This window comes from Panulirus ornatus, chromosome 56 (genome assembly GCF_036320965.1).
Source record: "Panulirus ornatus isolate Po-2019 chromosome 56, ASM3632096v1, whole genome shotgun sequence".
NCBI classification, from domain to species: domain Eukaryota; kingdom Metazoa; phylum Arthropoda; class Malacostraca; order Decapoda; family Palinuridae; genus Panulirus; species Panulirus ornatus.
This window is the reverse complement of record NC_092279.1, coordinates 33174436-33194185: the sequence shown is the minus strand read 5'-3', so window position 1 is coordinate 33194185 and position 19750 is coordinate 33174436. Positions and strand designations below refer to the sequence as shown.

The 19750-nt window shown below is 41.5% G+C and overlaps 1 protein-coding gene across 1 annotated transcript in view; it reads left to right on the top strand.

Annotated features, from left to right (window-relative positions):
• The first annotated feature begins 11827 nt into the window (after nucleotides 1–11827).
• LOC139766059 (uncharacterized) overlaps nucleotides 11828–19750 on the top strand; it is a 45559-nt gene continuing 37636 nt past the window's right edge. Inside the window, 1 exon segment of the mRNA XM_071694211.1 lies at nucleotides 11828–11862. The gene's annotated coding sequence lies outside the window, so the exon portion shown is untranslated.

Genomic DNA, 19750 nt, shown 5'->3' with positions numbered 1-19750 from the left:
CAGTCATTTACGGAGTTATTATTGTTATTATTATTATTATTTTTTTGGAGAAAACAGCTTCCCCTGACGTAATTCTGTACATACATACCGTGATGGTTCAGTCTTGCATAATAGCCGAGCGGAATTTGGTGTTTTCAGACGAGATTTTATTTAGTAATGAGTGTTTTGCAGATGACAATTGGCAAAAGGATTATTGAGAACATCATCTGTTCGGGCTGAGTTACTTGCGATCTATGAGGATCTCCAGATTGCCTTAAAGAAATGTCAAGATACGTATTTCTTTGTGGACAGTATAAGTGCCTTGCAGAGTAAGTACCCATGTAACTGCCATGTTGTTAACATTTGTAAACGTCTGATTATAGTACTGCAAGAGATGAAATGTGATGTGCAGTTTATATGGATTTCATCACATGTTGGGATTCATTTGAATGAAGCGGCTGACGGATTGGCCGGAAAAGCCACAGAATAGACGTACATAGATGTTGTTAGTTATAAGAGTATAGGAATGTTAAAGATTGAAATGCAAAGATTAAGAGAAGAATGGGAAAATGTAAGTAAAGGTGAAATTGCTGAATATAATGGGACTTCACATTATGTGTTTAAAACACCAATGTAACTTATGGGGCAAACCTTACATCTGTGGATGATGTGTTAATGAGACTAAGACTGGGGTATGAATATTATTGGCAGTTGAGTGGAGGGACTGGTGGACCCTGTCAACTTTGCCAAATGAGGGATGGACATAGAACTTTATGTATTAGGTGGTGAAAAAAAAAATCATAGAGAAAATGAAATTAGTAATTTGAAAGAGCAAGTTTGTTGGATGATTGATAATGATTAAAGAAAATCTTGCACGGTACCAAAAAATGTTGTCATCCTTGTGATGAGTTCATGGGATTTCAAATGAGGGCCATTGTATATTTGTTTTCTTTACACTGAACATATCTTGCTACGATGTCTGTAAATATATTTTTTGTAAATCCCACTGAGGATGATGATGAGGAGGGGAGTAGTATACTATCCCATCCTTTTGATGTATGTTGATAGATATTTCAATTCAGTTTCGTCGGATATTACCAATAGTATGTATTGAATTGATTATAACAAAACAACTGTACTAAAAGAAATGCGTAACGAGACATTTATACAGCGTTACTTGTAGCTTGTACGCTACGAGAAACAAAATATTTATAGGAATTGTAGACTAATAAAATTGCAAGCAAGACAGTTTTATTAAGCAAACGGAGAATGTTCAGTTTCTGGAATAAGACGACAGGTCATACACTCACCAATCATCTGCAAAGAAAGATATAAGCAAAAAACTAGGAATTCACTAAACAAATCACACAGCCTCGTTATCCAATTCACTGTCGTCGTTCATTGCATGTTGTGTCCTCGGCTCCGCAACTCTGTCACCACCGTAAACATTTTCAACCTGTCGTCCTTCATCAATCCACGGGACAATCTTAAAGGCTGATCCAGGTAACTCTCATCTCCGTGAACTCATCCATTCTATCGCCATCCACCATTGTTATAAACAGTTTCATTGACATCTGAGACGCCTGTTCCAAACCATTTGAACACAAATTTATACCAGTTCATGAGTGTTTATTGTCTGGATTCATAGTTTGTTCTTGTATTTTTACTTGGTGACATCAGTGCTGGACATTGCAAGCCAGAAGTTTTATGTGCACACAATCCAAAAAAGTATTTGAACTGTTGGGTCTGCTGAATGTGAAAATTAACAATACGGCTCCAGTTGTCTCGGTAGGGTTGGTAAAAAATGATTGATAGGCGAATCTCTAATAACTATGTTAGATCCTCTTTAGTGTAATAACCATCGACATGTAAATACGTTGTATTATCCATGTGTGAAAACAGTATATCAACACTGTATATATTTCACGCACGTAGAGTAATATTGACGTCAGGGGATGAGTTGCTATATACGAATGTAACAAAAAGGAAATGGTTATATACCATATAGTATAGGAATATTTGATACATTAGTAATTGTTATACCGTAATATGAATGTACGATGATTATTGCACGCCTCGGATCCTGAAACAGTGCTTGGAATTTTCTCTTTATTTCGTCTTCGAAACATACCATGCTTGTGTCGATATCAGGTGATAAACGTGCTAACAGCGCGTATGAGAATCGACACGACTCCCCCTTAATCTTAAGTATCAGACGGTTGATATTTGCGGATTGTCAGGTCTTGAGTATGTTTAAAGTTTAGCTGTGTGTATGGTAAACTGTTAGAGACGATATCGTTATTTTCTGTAATAATCTTTGTCATTCGCAATGGAATCGTCACTTTTCTGTGCCCTTCTTAGTCTGGGTCATAGCAATCCAGAACTTGCGAGGCCGGCTGGACGAGCGATACGAGACTTCTAACGCCACAGACAATCGTAGTCAAAGTACCGGTGTTTCATTAATTAAATATCAAGTTCATGAAATAACTGGAATTAATTCATACAATTAAGAATACTTATGTCAAAAGTTTTTTTTTTCCCATCCATAGGCTAGGTCATATCAGCTATCAATTGTGCTCATAATTCAACACGACACTGGTCTCGGTGCACCCCTAAGTTCTCCTCAACAGACAGTACATCATCCACGGTCGCGAAACCAGCGGAAAACCGGAATAAACTGAACATGAAGAATAATATGGATTACAAGCTAGAGTATGACGAAAAACCATGTTGCTTCTGGGAACAGGTAGTAACGAGAAAACGGTCTGTTCAGTTGGTCAGGACCGTAAAACAATTTTGGCGCCAAACATAAGGCAATCTCTCTCTCTCTCTCTCTCTCTCTCTCTCTCTCTCTCTCTCTCTCTCTCTCTCTCTCTCTCTCTCTCTCTCTCTCTCTCTCTCTCTCAGAATATCCGTCAATCGAATATTTAGCCCTCTTTCATTTAGCTATGAATCACATTTGGTGTGTATGAATTAGAGAAGAGAGTCAAACGTGTGCGCGGGTTTGTTTGAGGCAGCTTACGCTGATGGTTGTGGCCCCAGGCCGGTTAAACGGACTGCAGTATGTTTATGTGGTCGAAGAGGCTTTGTCTCCGAGGGCAGTGCTCTTGTCTGAGCAACATCCACAACTGTGAGGCTGTAAAGGCGTGGTATAAGGAACATCCCGAGATAACACTAGTGCCACATACACTGTCGGCCGAGCTGGAGACTTATGAAACCAGAGTTTATAGCTTTAAGAACCGATGATGAATCTGAAAAAATAACCGCTTTGATATGGCTGGATTAGACTATATAATCTATGGCTTTATCATTATCAAAAACTGCTGTATGGTTTGGTAACTGGCATCTGAAGGAACATTCAACCTATAAGTGGGAAGTGTCTATCCTCTCCTCACTCGTCCTTCATTTCTGTACCAAAATTTCCCGGGCGACTCCAAACCTCACGAATGAACATTAGAGCATCGAGTTTCGTCCCTCCAAATATTGTTGTCTTCCAGAGTCATTTAGACATTATTTTACAATTGCTCTTCCTTACACAAATATGAATGATATTTTATTTCGTAACTCGGTCGCAATGATTATTCATTTTGACCTTCAAACAAAACAAAGAACTCAAGTTTTTCTTTATTTTCACTTGTCTTGTGGTATCTTTCATGGAAATATATCGTCAAAGCATGCTTTTGTACTTATTATCCTTCCTGGTGTCTTATCTTTACTATTAACGGCACCTGACATTAGAAACATGCCTTCCCTCACGTAGTTCTATTGTTTCAAGGGAAGGCAATCAGTCTTCTTTTTTGCCAGGTTATGGAATTCGAGTTTCACGTCTCTTACTTGTGTCTAGTTTGAAATCAAATAAACAAAAAGCAATGGAATAAGCAAAGATGGCGTGTATTTTCTTCGTGACTACTGCAGTAAACTGAGATGATATTCTCAAAGTGTTGAAGGACTTGCAGCAGGTGTTCACTCTAAAATATAACCGGCGCTATCTTGTTTATTTGGTTGCAGAGATGCCGGCCCGTTCGTTGAGCCTAGCCAGAGACCCCTGTTCCAGTTCCACCTGTTGATTTACTAAAAGACACAGCAGGCAGATCGGACGGGATGACTGAATAACTCAATAGACACTTTATTGATCTTTCCTGTTGATTTAGAAAAAGACACAACAGGCACAGAGGTGGGTGCAGGCCTCTGGTCAGTGAGCCCCCGCCCCTCCCACTCTTGGGACATGTTCAGACTTGGAGTACCCCCCCCCCCTTTCCCGCTGCATTTCTTTCTTGGGAACCGCACTTGTTAGGAAAATTGTTTATTCTATCTGGGTGAAGGATATCTTGCGTTGACATGAGCAGGTGATGCACATGTTGGGTCTGGTCCCGGCAAACTAGTGATATGTGGGGTCCTCTTCTCTAAAATCCCGGATCCTGACCCAGAAACTGTATGTCATTTCGTAGCCAGTCTTTATGTGGCCTTGCAGCTGGCTCCTGACAGTATAACGTATTTCCCGACGACTCCGTCGATATTCTGTCAAGTTCATCGTGCCCTAGTCTTGGCCGATGAGGATTGACTTGGGTCTGTCTCGACAAGGTCATATTAGTGTCCATATGGGGACTCACTGAGAGTGGCCACCAGATACCATTTCGCAGAAATTGACGATGTTTAAGAAGCCTAGTCAGTTTTTCTTCGTGCGCAGCCTAGCCATTACTTATTTCTAATGTGGTTCTTGGTTTACCTCAGGCTCACTAGAACCTGTATGGTTACGTTAGCGAAACGGGAGGCTGCCTTGGTTGCATTGTCCACGATCTCATTTCTCTCGATCCCTCCATGGCTAGGAATCTATGAAGGGTGACGAGGCGATCCTGTAGCTGGAACCTTTAGAAAGTCGCAAGGATCGAGTTTATGAGTTTGATGTTATCTCTGTGGTGTGACTGCTGCAACGCTTGTGTGGCTGTTTTAGAGTCAGTGTGTGGATTATGACGGATTTGAGGTGTTTGGTTGATGCTAGATGCAGAGCTTTGGATATCACTAACAGTCTCTTTGTAGAGCAGAGCAGCCGCCCGTTACTCTCAGGAGTGGAATCCAGCGCCGGAACTTTCCTCCATCTTGTCTATTAATCCGCCTGTGAAGTTGTGCTTCCTGCTGTTGGCATCAATCTGACAGGGTGACTGTATTGTTGACTGGTTGGTAACATTACTGAATTATGTATGACTCATGGTGAGGTGCCTGAGGATTGGCGGAATGCTTGCATAGTGCCATCGTACAAAGGCAAAGGGAATAAAAGTGAGTGCTCAAATTACAGAGGTATAAGTTTGTTGAGTATTCCTGGTAAATTATATGGGAGGGTATTGATTGAGAGGGTGAAGGCATGTACAGAGCATCAGATTGGGGAAGAGCAGTGTGGTTTCAGAAGTGGTAGAGGATGTGTGGATCAGGTGTTTGCTTTGAAGAATGTATGTGAGAAATACTTAGAAAAGCAAATGGATTTGTATGTAGCATTTATGGATCTGGAAGGTATTAAGGTATTAAGAATATATGGTGTGGGAGGCAAGTTGTTAGAAACAGTGAAAAGTTTTTATCGAGGATGTAAGTCATGTGTGCGTGTAGGAAGAGAGGAAAGTGATTGGTTCTCAGTGAATTTTGGTTTGCGGCAGGGGTGTGTGATGTCTCCATGGTTGTTTAATTTGTTTATGGTTGTGGTTGTTAGTTGTTAGGGAGGTGAATGCAAAAGTTTTGGAAAGAGGGGCAAGTATGCAATCTATTGCGGATGAGAGAGCTTGGGAAGTGAGTCAGTTGTTGTTCGCTGATGATACAGCGCTGTTGGCTGATTCGGGTGAGAAACTGCACAAGCTGGTGACCGAGTTTGCTAAAGTGTGTGAAAGAAGGAAGCTGAGAGTAAATGTGAATAAGAGGAAGGTTATTAGGTACAGTAGGGTTGAGGGACAAGTCAACTGGGAGGTAAGTTCGAATGAAGAAAAACTGGAGGAAGTGAAGTGTTTTAGATATCTAGGATTGGATTTGGCAGCGGATGGAAGCGGAAGTGAATCATAGGGTGGGGGAGGGGGCGAAAGTTCTGGGAGCATTGAAGAATGTGTGGAAGTCGAGAACGTTATCTTGGAAAGCAAAAATGTATATGTTTGAAGGAATAGTGGTTCCAACAATGATATATGGTTGCAAGTCGTTGGCTATAGACAGAGTTGTGCGGAGGAGGGTGGATGTGCTGGAAATGAGATGTTTAAGGACAATATGTGGTATGAGGTGGTTTGATCGAGTGTGTAATGAAAGGGTAAGAGAGATGTGTGGTGGTAAAAAGAGTGAGGTTGAGAGAGCAGAAGAGGGTGTATTGAAATGGTTTGGTCACATGGAAAGAATGAGTGAGGAAAGATTGACAAATGGGATATATGTATCAGAGGTGGAGGGAACGAGGAGAAGTGGAAGACCAAATTTGAGATGGAAAGATGGAGTGAAAAAGATTTTGAGTGGTCTTGCCCTGAACATGCAGGAGGGTGAAAGGCGTGCAAGGAATAGGGAATTGGAACGATGTGGTATACCGGGTCGAGGTGCTGTCAGTGGATTGAACCAGGGCATGTGAAGCGTCTGGGGTAAGCTATGGAAAGTTCTGTGGTGCCTGGATGTGGAAAGGGAGCTGTGGTTTCGGTGCATTATACATGACAGCTAGAGCCTGAGTGTGAACGAATGTGGCCTTTGTTTTCTTTTCTTAGCGCTACCTCGTGCACATGAGGGGGGAGGGGGTTGGTATTTCATTATGTGGCGGGGTGTCGACGAGATTGAATAAGGGCAGACAGTATGAATTATGTACATGTGTAAATATGTATATGTCTGTGTGTGTATATATATGTATACGTTGAGATGTATAGGTATGTATATGTGCGTGTGTGGACGTGTACGCATATACATGTGGAGATAGCGAAAAGTACAATATATATATATATATATATATATATATATATATATATATATATATATATATATATATATATATATATATATATATTTTTTTTTTTTATTGCTGTCTCCCGCGCTTGCGAGGTAGCGCAAGGAAACAGACTAAAGAAATGGCCCAACCCACCCCCATACACATGTATATACATACGTCCACACACGCAAATATACATACCTACACAGCTTTCCATGGTTTACCCCAGACGCTTCACATGCCTTGATTCAATCCACTGACAGCACGTCAACCCCGGTATACCACATCGATCCAATTCACTCTATTCCTTGCCCTCCTTTCACCCTCCTGCATGTTCAGGCCCCGATCACACAAAATCTTTTTCACTCCATCTTTCCACCTCCAATTTGGTCTCCCACTTCTCCTCGTTCCCTCCACCTCCGACACATATATCCTCTTGGTCAATCTTTCCTCACTCATTCTCTCCATGTGCCCAAACCATTTCAAAACACCCTCTTCTGCTCTCTCAACCACACTCTTTTTATTTCCACACATCTCTCTTACCCTTGCGTTACTTACTCGATCAAACCACCTCACACCACACACTGTCCTCAAACATCTCATTTCCAGCACATCCATCCTTCTGCGCACAACTCTATCCATAGCCCACGCCTCGCAACCATACAACATTGTTGGAACCACTATTCCTTCAAACATACCCATTTTTGCTTTCCAAGATAATGTTCTCGACTTCCACACATTCTTCAAGGCTCCCAGGATTTTCGCCCCCTCCCCCACCCTATGATCCACTTCCGCTTCCATGGTTCCATCCGCTGCCAGATCCACTCCCAGATATCTACAACACTTTACTTCCTCCAGTTTTTCTCCATTCAACTTACCTCCCAATTGACTTGACCCTCAACCCTACTGTACATAATTACCTTGCTCTTATTCACATTTACTCTTAACTTTCTTCTTTCACACACTTTACCAAACTCAGTCACCAGCTTCTGCAGTTTCTCACATGAATCAGCCACCAGCGCTGTATCATCAGCGAACAACAACTGACTCACTTCCCAAACTCTCTCATCCCCAACAGACTTCATACTTGCCCCTCTTTCCAAAACTCTTGCATTCACCTCCCTAACAACCCCATCCATAAACAAATTAAACAACCATGGAGACATCACACACCCCTGCCGCAAACCTACATTCACTGAGAACCAATCACTTTCCTCTCTTCCTACACGTACACATGCCTTACATCCTCGATAAAAACTTTTCACTGCTTCTAACAACTTGCCTCCCACACCATATATTCTTAATACCTTCCATAGAGCATCTCTATCAACTCTATCATATGCCTTCTCCAGATCCATAAATGCTACATACAAATCCATTTGCTTTTCTAAGTATTTCTCACATACATTCTTCAAAGCAAACACCTGATCCACACATCCTCTATCACTTCTGAAACCACACTGCTCTTCCCCAATCTGATGCTCTGTACATGCCTTCACCCTCTCAATCAATACCCTCCCATATAATTTACCAGGAATACTAAACAAACTTATACCTCTGTAATTTGAGCACTCACTCTTATCCCCTTTGCCTTTGTACAATGGCACTATGCACGCATTCCGCCAATCCTCAGGCACCTCACCATGAGTCATACTTACATTAAATAACCTTACCAACCAGTCAATAATACAGCCACCCCCTTTTTTAATAAATTCCACTGCAATACCATCCAAACGTGCTGCCTTGCAGGCTTTCATCTTCCGCAAAGCTTTTACTACCTCTTCTCTGTTTACCAAATCATTTTCCCTAACCCTCTCACTTTGCACACCACCTCGACCAAAACACCCTATATCTGCCACTCTATCATCAAACACATTCAACAAACCTTCAAAATACTCACTCCATCTCCTTCTCACATCACCACTACTTGTTTTCACCTCCCCACTTGCGCCCTTCACCGAAGTTCCCATTTGCTCCCTTGTCTTACGCACTTTATTTACCTCCTTCCAGAACATCTTTTTATTCTCCCTAAAATTTAATGATACTCTCTCACCCCAACTCTCATTTGCCCTTTTTTTCACCTCTTGCACCTTTCTCTTGACCTCCTGTCTCTTTCTTTTATACATCTCCCACTCAATTGCATTTTTTCCCTGCAAAAATCGTCCAAATGCCTCTCTCTTCTCTTTCACTAATACTCTTACTTCTTCATCCCACCACTCACTACCCTTTCTAATCAACTCACCTCCCACTCTTCTCATGCCACAAGCATCTTTTGCGCAATCCATAACTGATTCCCTAAATACATCCCATTCCTCCCCCACTCCCCTTACTTCCATTGTTCTCACCTTTTTCCATTCTGTACTCTCCTTCCCAAGCTCACTCACTCTCACCACCATATATATATATATATATATATATATATATATATATATATATATATATATATATATATATATATATATATATATATATATATTCATTTATTTTGCTTTGTCGCTGTCTCCCGCGTTAGCGAAGTAGCGCAAGGAAACAGACGAAAGAATGGCCCAACCCATCCACATACACATGTATATACATACACGTCCACACACACAATTATACATACCTATACATCTCAATGTATACATATATATATATATATATATATATATATATATATATATATATATATATATATATATATATATATATATACAGACATATACATATATACACAGACATATACATATATACACATGTACATAATTCATACTGTCTGCACTTATTCATTCCTATCGCCTCCTCACCACACATGGAATAACAACCCCCTCCCCCCTCAAGTGTGCGAGGTAGCGCTAGGAAAAGACAACAAAGGCCCCATTCGCTCACACTCAGTCTCTAGCTGTCATGTAATAATGCACCGAAACCACAGCTCCCTTTCCACATCCAGGCCCCACACAACTTTCCATGGTTTACCCCAGACGCTTCACATGCTCTGGTTCAATTCATTGACAGCATGTCGACCCCGGTATACCACATCGTTCCAATTCACTCTATTCCTTGCACGCCTTTCACCCTCCTGCATGTTCAGGCCCCGATCACTCAAAATCTTTTTCAATTCATCTTTCCACCTCCAATTTGGTCTCCCACTTCTCCTCGTTCCCTCCACCTCTGACACATATATCCTCTTGGTCAATCTTTCCTCACTCATTCTCTCCATGTGCCCAAACCATTTCAAAACACCCTCTTCTGCTCTCTCAACCACACTCTTTCTATTTCCACACATCTCTCTTACCCGTACATTACTTACTCGATCAAACCACTTCACACCACATATTGTCCTCAAACATCTCATTTCCAGCACATCCACCCTCCTCCGCACAACTCTATCCATAGCCCACGCCTCGCAACCATACAACATTGTTGGAACCACTATTCCTTCAAACATACCCATTCTTACTTTCGGAGATAATGTTCTCGACTTCCACACATTCTTCAAGGCTCCCAGAATTTTCGCCCACTCCCCCACCCTATGATTGACTTCCGCTTCCATGGTTCCATCCGCTGCCAGATCCACTCCCAGATATCTAAAACACTATACTTCCTCCAGTTTTTCTCCATTCAAACTTACCTCCCAATTGACTTGACCCTCAACCCTACTGCACCTAATAACCTTGCTCTTATTCACATTTACTCTCATATTTCTTCTTTCACACACTTTACCAAACTCAGTCACCAGCTTCAGCAGTTTCTCACATGAATCAGCCATCAGCGCTGTATCATCAGTGAACAACTAACTCACTTCCCAAGCTCTCTCATCCACAACAGACTGCATACTTGCCCCTCTTTCCAAAACTCTTGCATTCACCTCCCTAACAACCCCATCCATAAACAAATTAAACAACCATGGAGACATCACACACCCCTGCCGCAAACCTACATTCACTGAGAACCAATCACTTTCCTCTCTTCCTACACGTACACATGCCTACATCCTCGATAAAAACTTTTCACTGCTTCTAACAATTGCCTCCCACACCATATATTCTTAATATCTTCCACAGAGCATCTCTATCAACTCTATCATATGCTTTCTCCAGATTAAATGCTACATACAAATCCATTTGCTTTTCTAAGTATTTCTCACATACATTCTTCAAAGCAAACACCTGATCCACACATCCTCTACCACTTCTGAAACCACACTGCTCTTCCCCAATCTGGTGCTCTGTACATGCCTTCACCCTCTCAGTCAATACCCTCCCATATAATTTACCAGGAATACTCAACAAACTTATACCTCTGTAATTTGAGCACTCACTCTTATCCCCTTTGCCTTTGTACAATGGCACTATGCAAGCATTCCGCCAATCCTCAGGCACCTCACCATGAATCATACATACATCAAATAACCTTACCAACCAGCCTTGCCGGCTTTCATTTTCCGCAAAGCTTTTGCTACCTCTTCTCTGTTTACCAAATCATTCTCCCTAACCCTCTCACTTTGCACACCACCTCGACCAAAACACCCTAAATCTGCCACTCTATCATCAAACACACACACACACACACACACACACACACACACACACACACACACACATATACATATATATATATATATATATATATATATATATATATATATATATATATATATATATATATATATATATATATATATAATGTAGATTGATTGCTGTGTTGTTTAAAGGAATAATTGATATTGTTATTGTAATCTTTCATACTAAATTTCCTAAAGATATCTTAATTCTAATTGTAATCAACATCTGATTTCTGTTCTGCTTAAACTGCATTCTTTGTAGATTATCTTGTAGGAAAGTCGAAATTATATAATAAATGTTAGTTCGCTGGCCGATAGGTGCGCTATATATAGATGTGTGTTGTCGTCTTCATTCGCTGGATTTGTTTGTATGCTATCCGGTAGATGCTTAGGATATATTTGTTTACCTAATGTACGTCAGGTTCCTCTGATTGTGATTACTATTCTTATGTCATGGGGAGGGAGTTTTATATTTGTATTGCCTCCGTTTCTTAACCTTTTGTACATGTACCATGTTTTTACTCCTATGTATGTATACACACCCCTAGCAAATGCACCCCTAACTTATGCTTTAGCTGTTCGTTGGCATGACAACTGCCAGTTTTGTTGTGGGGTAGGACGATTCCGACTTACTGCATTCATGTAATCACCTATAATTACGTACTTGTACTTTATGGGGAGGGCGTTTTACACTGGTAGGGTCCCATCTCATGAATATTCTTTATGATAATATTCTTCAACTTAAAATTTATGTATGATAACATTTACCTCGTCCTCAGTCATCTTGTTACATTCATCCACAACTCTTAAACTATAAAGATATTTCTTTGCATCCTTATGTACAAGTTTCTTGTTTCATTTCTATAATCCCCCCCTGGTTCCTCTATCCCTACACCTCTCAAAATGATGTTTACTTGCTTGGTCTCACTTGTGATCAGGTTACCCATCACTCTTCTGTCTTCCAAGGTATGTAAATATAAGCCTCCTATGCCTTTTTCTTTAGCTTATCTCTTAATGCTAGTACCATCCTTGCTGCCCTCCTCTAGAACTTTTCTGAGTTCTTTGTGCTCCTTTACATGTGATGACCAAACCCTAGAAGTATATTCTGGTTTTACCGTTATGTAGGAAATGATCACCTTGCTAAATATTTCTTTATCATTATACTTGAAAGCCATTCTGAGAATCTGGCAACAGGTTTAACAACAATGTGTATTCCCAAGACCCTCTTACACAGAATCTTGAAGCTTGCTTCCTGCTAGGTGATAATCATACTGAGGCCATCCTTCGCTTTGTCCCATCCTCATATCTTTATATTTGCTCAAGTTGACTTTCATTAACCACATTTTGGACCAACTTTGGAGTCTGTCTTCGTTCCTTTGTTGTAAGTCGAGGCAATCCTCTTTGCTTTTAACTTCCCTCATGACTTTTGCATCATCTACAAATATATTCAAGTAGGATTTTGTACCTTCAGGCAAGTCACTAATGCAGATCAAGAAGAGTACTGGTTCCAGATCCATTTTCACTTGGTCCCCTGTGGCACTCTACTGGTCACCTCACCCCATTTGGAAAATGCTTGCACACTTTGTTCCCTCTCTTTGAGATAATATATCTAATGAGGGACTTTCCTCCTTATTCCTTCTCGGTGATTCATCTTCATAATCCTCTTCTTGTGTGGTACAGTGTCACATGCCTTCTAGCAGACCAGACACAGAAAATCTACCTTTCTTTTCCTTTTGTCCAGAACTGTCCCATAAAAGAAAGAGGTTAGTTACACTTGACTTTCTTTCCCTCAAGCCATGCTGTCTCTCACTTAGGAAATTTCTCCTCCTTAAAAAATAGTCTCCTTGCTTTAAAATAATCATTAACAGAAACTTAGAGACCATACTTCTTATTGAGACTGGCCTGTAGTTCAGTGCTTGTTCCTAGTCGTCTTTCTTATATAGGGGTATATCGCTTGGTATTTTCCATTCCTTTAGCGCTATGCCTCTCTCCAGTGACATTTTGAACAGTAATTCAAATGGTCTGAGATGTATATCTGCACACTATAGCACATAAGATGAAATTTCATTAGGACCATGAGGCATGTGTGGGTCAAGGCCTCTTAATATTCTATTAATTATTATTATTATTATTATTATACTTTCATGCTGTATCCCACGTTAGCGAGGTAGCACAAGGAAACAGACAAAAGAATGGCCCAACCCACCCTCATATACATGTACATACATTCATGTCCACACATGCACATATACATACCTATACATTTCAACATATACATATATATACATACCCAGACATATACATATATATACATACCCAGACATATACATATATATACACACACAGACACATACATATATACCCATGCACACAATTCACACTGTCTGCCTTTATTCATTCTCATCGCCACCTCGCCACACATGGAATACCATCCCCCTCCCCCCTCATGTGTGCGAGGTAGCACTAGGAAAAGATAACAAAGGCCCCATTCGTTCACACTCAGTCTCTAGCTGTCATGCAATAATGCCCAAAACCACAGCTCCCTTTCCACATCCAGGCCCCACACAACTTTCCATGGTTTACCCCAGACGCTTCACATGCCCTGATTCAATCCACTGACAGCACGTCAACCCCGGTATACCACATCGATCCAATTCACTCTATTCCTTGCCCTCCTTTCACCCTCCTGCATGTTCAGGCCCCGATCACACAAAAGCTTTTTCACTCCATCTTTCCACCTCCAATTTGGTCTCCCACTTTTCCTTGTTCCCTCCACCTCCGACACATATATCCTCTTGGTCAATCTTTCCTCACTCATTCTCTCCATGTGCCCAAACCATTTCAAAACACCCTCTTCTGCTCTCTCAACCACGCTCTTTTTATTTCCACACATCTCTCTTACCCTTACATTACTTACTCGATCAAACCACCTCACACCACACATTGTCCTTAAACATCTCATTCCCAGCACATCCACCCTCCTGCGCACAACTCTATCCATAGCCCATGCCTCGCAACCATACAACATTGTTGGAACCACTATTCCTTCAAACATACCCATTTTTGCTTTCCGAGATAATGTTCTCGACTTCCACACATTCTTCAAGGCTCCCAGGATTTTCACCCCCTCCCCCACCCTATGATTCACATCCGCTTCCATGGTTTCATCCGCTGCCAGATCCACTCCCAGATATCTAAAACACTTTACTTCCTCCAGTTTTTCTCCATTCAAACTTACCTCCCAATTGGTTTGACCCACAACCCTACTGTACCTAATAACCTTGCTCTTATTCACATTTACTCTTAACTTTCTTCTTTCACACACTTTACCAAACTCAGTCACCAGCTTCTGCAGTTTCTCACATGAATCAGCCACCAGCGCTGTATCATCAGCGAACAACTGACTCACTTCCTAAGCTCTCTCATCCCCAACAGACTTCATACTTGCCCCTCTTTCCAAAACTCTTGCATTCACCTCCCTAACAACGCCATCCATAAAGAAATTAAACAACCATGGAGACATCACACACCCCTGCCGCAAACCTACATTCACTGAGAACCAATCACTTTCCTCTCATCCTACACGTACACATGCCTTATATCCTCGATAAAAACTTTTCACTGCTTCTAACAACTTTCCTCCCACACCATATATTCTTAATACCTTCAACAGAGCATCTCTATCAACTTTATCATATGCCTTCTCCAGATCCATAAATGCTACATACAAATCCATTTGCTTTTCTAAGTATTTCTCACATACATTCTTCAAAGCAAACACCTGATCCTCACATCCTCTACCACTTCTGAAACCACACTGCTCTTCCCCAATCTGATGCTCTGTACATGCCTTCACCCTCTCAATCAATACCCTCCCATATAATTTACCAGGAATACTCAACAAACTTATACCTCTGTAATTTGAGCACTCACTCTTATCCCCTTTGCCTTTGTACAATGGCACTATGCACGCGTTCCGCCAATCCTCAGGCACCTCACCATGAGTCATACATACATTAAATAACCTTACCAACCAGTCAACAATACAGTCACCCCCTTTTTTAATAAATTCCACTGCAATACCATCCAAACCTGCTGCCTTGCCGGCTTTCATCTTCTGCAAAGCTTTTACTACCTCTTCTCTGTTTACCAAATCATTTTCCCTAACCCTCTCACTTTGCACACCACCTCGACCAAAACACCCTATATCTGCCACTCTATCATCAAATATATATATATATATATATATATATATATATATATATATATATATATATATATATATATATATATTTTAGAAAAACAATATTGAACAAATATATAATTTTTTTTTTTTTTTTTTATACTTTGTCGCTGTCTCCCGCGTTTGCGAGGTAGCGCAAGGAAACAGACGAAAGAAATGGCCCAACCCCCCCCATACACATGTACATACACACGTCCACACACGCAAATATACATACCTACACAGCTTTCCATGGTTTACCCCGGACGCTTCACATGCCCTGATTCAATCCACTGACAGCACGTCAACCCCTGTATACCACATCGCTCCAATTCACTCTATTTCTTGCCCTCCTTTCACCCTCCTGCATGTTCAGGCCCCGATCACACAAAATCCCTTTCACTCCATCCTTCCACCTCCAATTTGGTCTCCCTCTTCTCCTCGTTCCCTCCACCTCCGACACATATATCCTCTTGGTCAATCTCTCCTCACTCATTCTCTCCATGTGCCCAAACCATTTCAAAACACCCTCTTCTTCTCTCTCAACCACGCTCTTTTTATTTCCACACATCTCTCTTACCCTTACGTTACTTACTCGATCAAACCACCTCACACCACACATTGTCCTCAAACATCTCATTTCCAGCACATCCATCCTCCTGCGCACAACTCTATCCATAGCCCACGCCTCGCAACCATACAACATTGTTGGAACCACTATTCCTTCAAACATACCCATTTTTGCTTTCCGGGATAATGTTCTCGACTTCCACACATTTTTCAAGGCTCCCAAAATTTTCGCCCCCTCCCCCACCCTATGATCCACTTCCGCTTCCATGGTTCCATCCGCTGACAGATCCACTCCCAGATATCTAAAACACTTCACTTCCTCCAGTTTTTCTCCATTCAAACTCACCTCCCAATTGACTTGACCCTCAACCCTACTGTACCTAATAACCTTGCTCTTATTCACATTTACTCTTAACTTTCTTCTTCCACACACTTTACCAAACTCCGTCACCAGCTTCTGCAGTTTCTCACATGAATCCGCCACCAGCGCTGTATCATCAGCGAACAACAACTGACTCACTTCCCAAGCTCTCTCATCTCCAACAGACTTCATACTTGCCCCTCTTTCCAAAACTCTTGCATTTACCTCCCTAACAACCCCATCCATAAACAAATTAAACAACCATGGAGACATCACACACCCCTGCCGCAAACCTACATTCACTGAGAACCAATCACTTTCCTCTCTTCCTACACGTACACATGCCTTACATCCTCGATAAAAACTTTTCACTGCTTCTAACAACTTTCCTCCCACACCATATATTCTTAATACCTTCCACAGAGCATCTCTATCAACTTTATCATATGCCTTCTCCAGATCCATAAATGCTACATACAAATCCATTTGCTTTTCTAAGTATTTCTCACATACATTCTTCAAAGCAAACACCTGATCCACACATCCTCTACCACTTCTGAAACCACACTGCTCTTCCCCAATCTGATGCTCTGTACATGCCTTCACCCTCTCAATCAATACCCTCCCATATAATTTACCAGGAATACTCAACAAACTTATACCTCTGTAATTTGAGCACTCACTCTTATCCCCTTTGCCTTTGTACAATGGCACTATGCACGCGTTCCGCCAATCCTCAGGCACCTCACCATGAGTCATACATACATTAAATAACCTTACCAACCAGTCAACAATACAGTCACCCCCTTTTTTAATAAATTCCACTGCAATACCATCCAAACCTGCTGCCTTGCCGGCTTTCATCTTCTGCAAAGCTTTTACTACCTCTTCTCTGTTTACCAAATCATTTTCCCTAACCCTCTCACTTTGCACACCACCTCGACCAAAACACCCTATATCTGCCACTCTATCATCAAATATATATATATATATATATATATATATATATATATATATATATATATATATATATATATATGTTAGAAAAACAATATTGAACAAATATATAATTTTTTTTTTTTTTTTTTTTATACTTTGTCGCTGTCTCCCGCGTTTGCGAGGTAGCGCAAGGAAACAGACGAAAGAAATGGCCCAACCCCCCCATACACATGTACATACACACGTCCACACACGCAAATATACATACCTACACAGCTTTCCATGGTTTACCCCGGACGCTTCACATGCCCTGATTCAATCCACTGACAGCACGTCAACCCCTGTATACCACATCGCTCCAATTCACTCTATTTCTTGCCCTCCTTTCACCCTCCTGCATGTTCAGGCCCTGATCACACAAAATCCCTTTCACTCCATCCTTCCACCTCCAATTTGGTCTCCCTCTTCTCCTCGTTCCCTCCACCTCCGACACATATATCCTCTTGGTCAATCTCTCCTCACTCATTCTCTCCATGTGCCCAAACCATTTCAAAACACCCTCTTCTGCTCTCTCAACCACGCTCTTTTTATTTCCACACATCTCTCTTACCCTTACGTTACTTACTCGATCAAACCACCTCACACCACACATTGTCCTCAAACATCTCATTTCCAGCACATCCATCCTCCTGCGCACAACTCTATCCATAGCCCACGCCTCGCAACCATACAACATTGTTGGAACCACTATTCCTTCAAACATACCCATTTTTGCTTTCCGGGATAATGTTCTCGACTTCCACACATTTTTCAAGGCTCCCAAAATTTTCGCCCCCTCCCCCACCCTATGATCCACTTCCGCTTCCATGGTTCCATCCGCTGACAGATCCACTCCCAGATATCTAAAACACTTCACTTCCTCCAGTTTTTCTCCATTCAAACTCACCTCCCAATTGACTTGACCCTCAACCCTACTGTACCTAATAACCTTGCTCTTATTCACATTTACTCTTAACTTTCTTCTTCCACACACTTTACCAAACTCCGTCACCAGCTTCTGCAGTTTCTCACATGAATCCGCCACCAGCGCTGTATCATCAGCGAACAACAACTGACTCACTTCCCAAGCTCTCTCATCCCCAACAGACTTCATACTTGCCCCTCTTTCCAAAACTCTTGCATTTACCTCCCTAACAACCCCATCCATAAACAAATTAAACAACCATGGAGACATCACACACCCCTGCCGCAAACCTACATTCACTGAGAACCAATCACTTTCCTCTCTTCCTACACGTACACATGCCTTACATCCTCGATAAAAACTTTTCACTGCTTCTAACAACTTGCCTCCCACACCATATATTCTTAATACCTTCCACAGAGCATCTCTATCAACTCTATCATATGCCTTCTCCAGATCCATAAATGCTACATACAAATCCATTTGCTTTTCTAAGTATTTCTCACATACATTCTTCAAAGCAAACACCTGATCCACACATCCTCTACCACTTCTGAAACCACACTGCTCTTCCCCAATCTGATGCTCTGTACATGCCTTCACCCTCTCAATCAATACCCTCCCATATAATTTACCAGGAATACTCAACAAACTTATACCTCTGTAATTTGAGCACTCACTCTTATCCCCTTTGCCTTTGTACAATGGCACTATGCACGCTTTCCGCCAATCCTCAGGCACCTCACCATGAGTCATACATACATTAAATAACCTTACCAACCAGTCAACAATACAGTCACCCCCTTTTTTAATAAATTCCACTGCAATACCATCCAAACCTGCTGCCTTGCCGGCTTTCATCTTCCGCAAAGCTTTTACTACCTCTTCTCTGTTTACCAAATCATTTTCCCTAACCCTCTCACTTTGCACACCACCTCGACCCAAACACCCTATATCTGCCACTCTATCATCAAATATATATATATATATATACCCCGACGCTTCACATCCCTGATTCAATCCACTGACAGCACGTCACCCCTGTATACCACATCGCTCCAATTCACTCTATTTCTTGCCCTCCTTTCACCCTCCTGCATGTTCAGGCCCCGATCACACAAAATCCCTTTCACTCCATCTTCCACTCCAATTGGTCTCCCTCTTCTCCTCGTTCCCTCCACTCCGACACATATATCCTCTTGGTCAATCTCTTCCTCACTCATTCTCTCCATGTGCCCAAACCA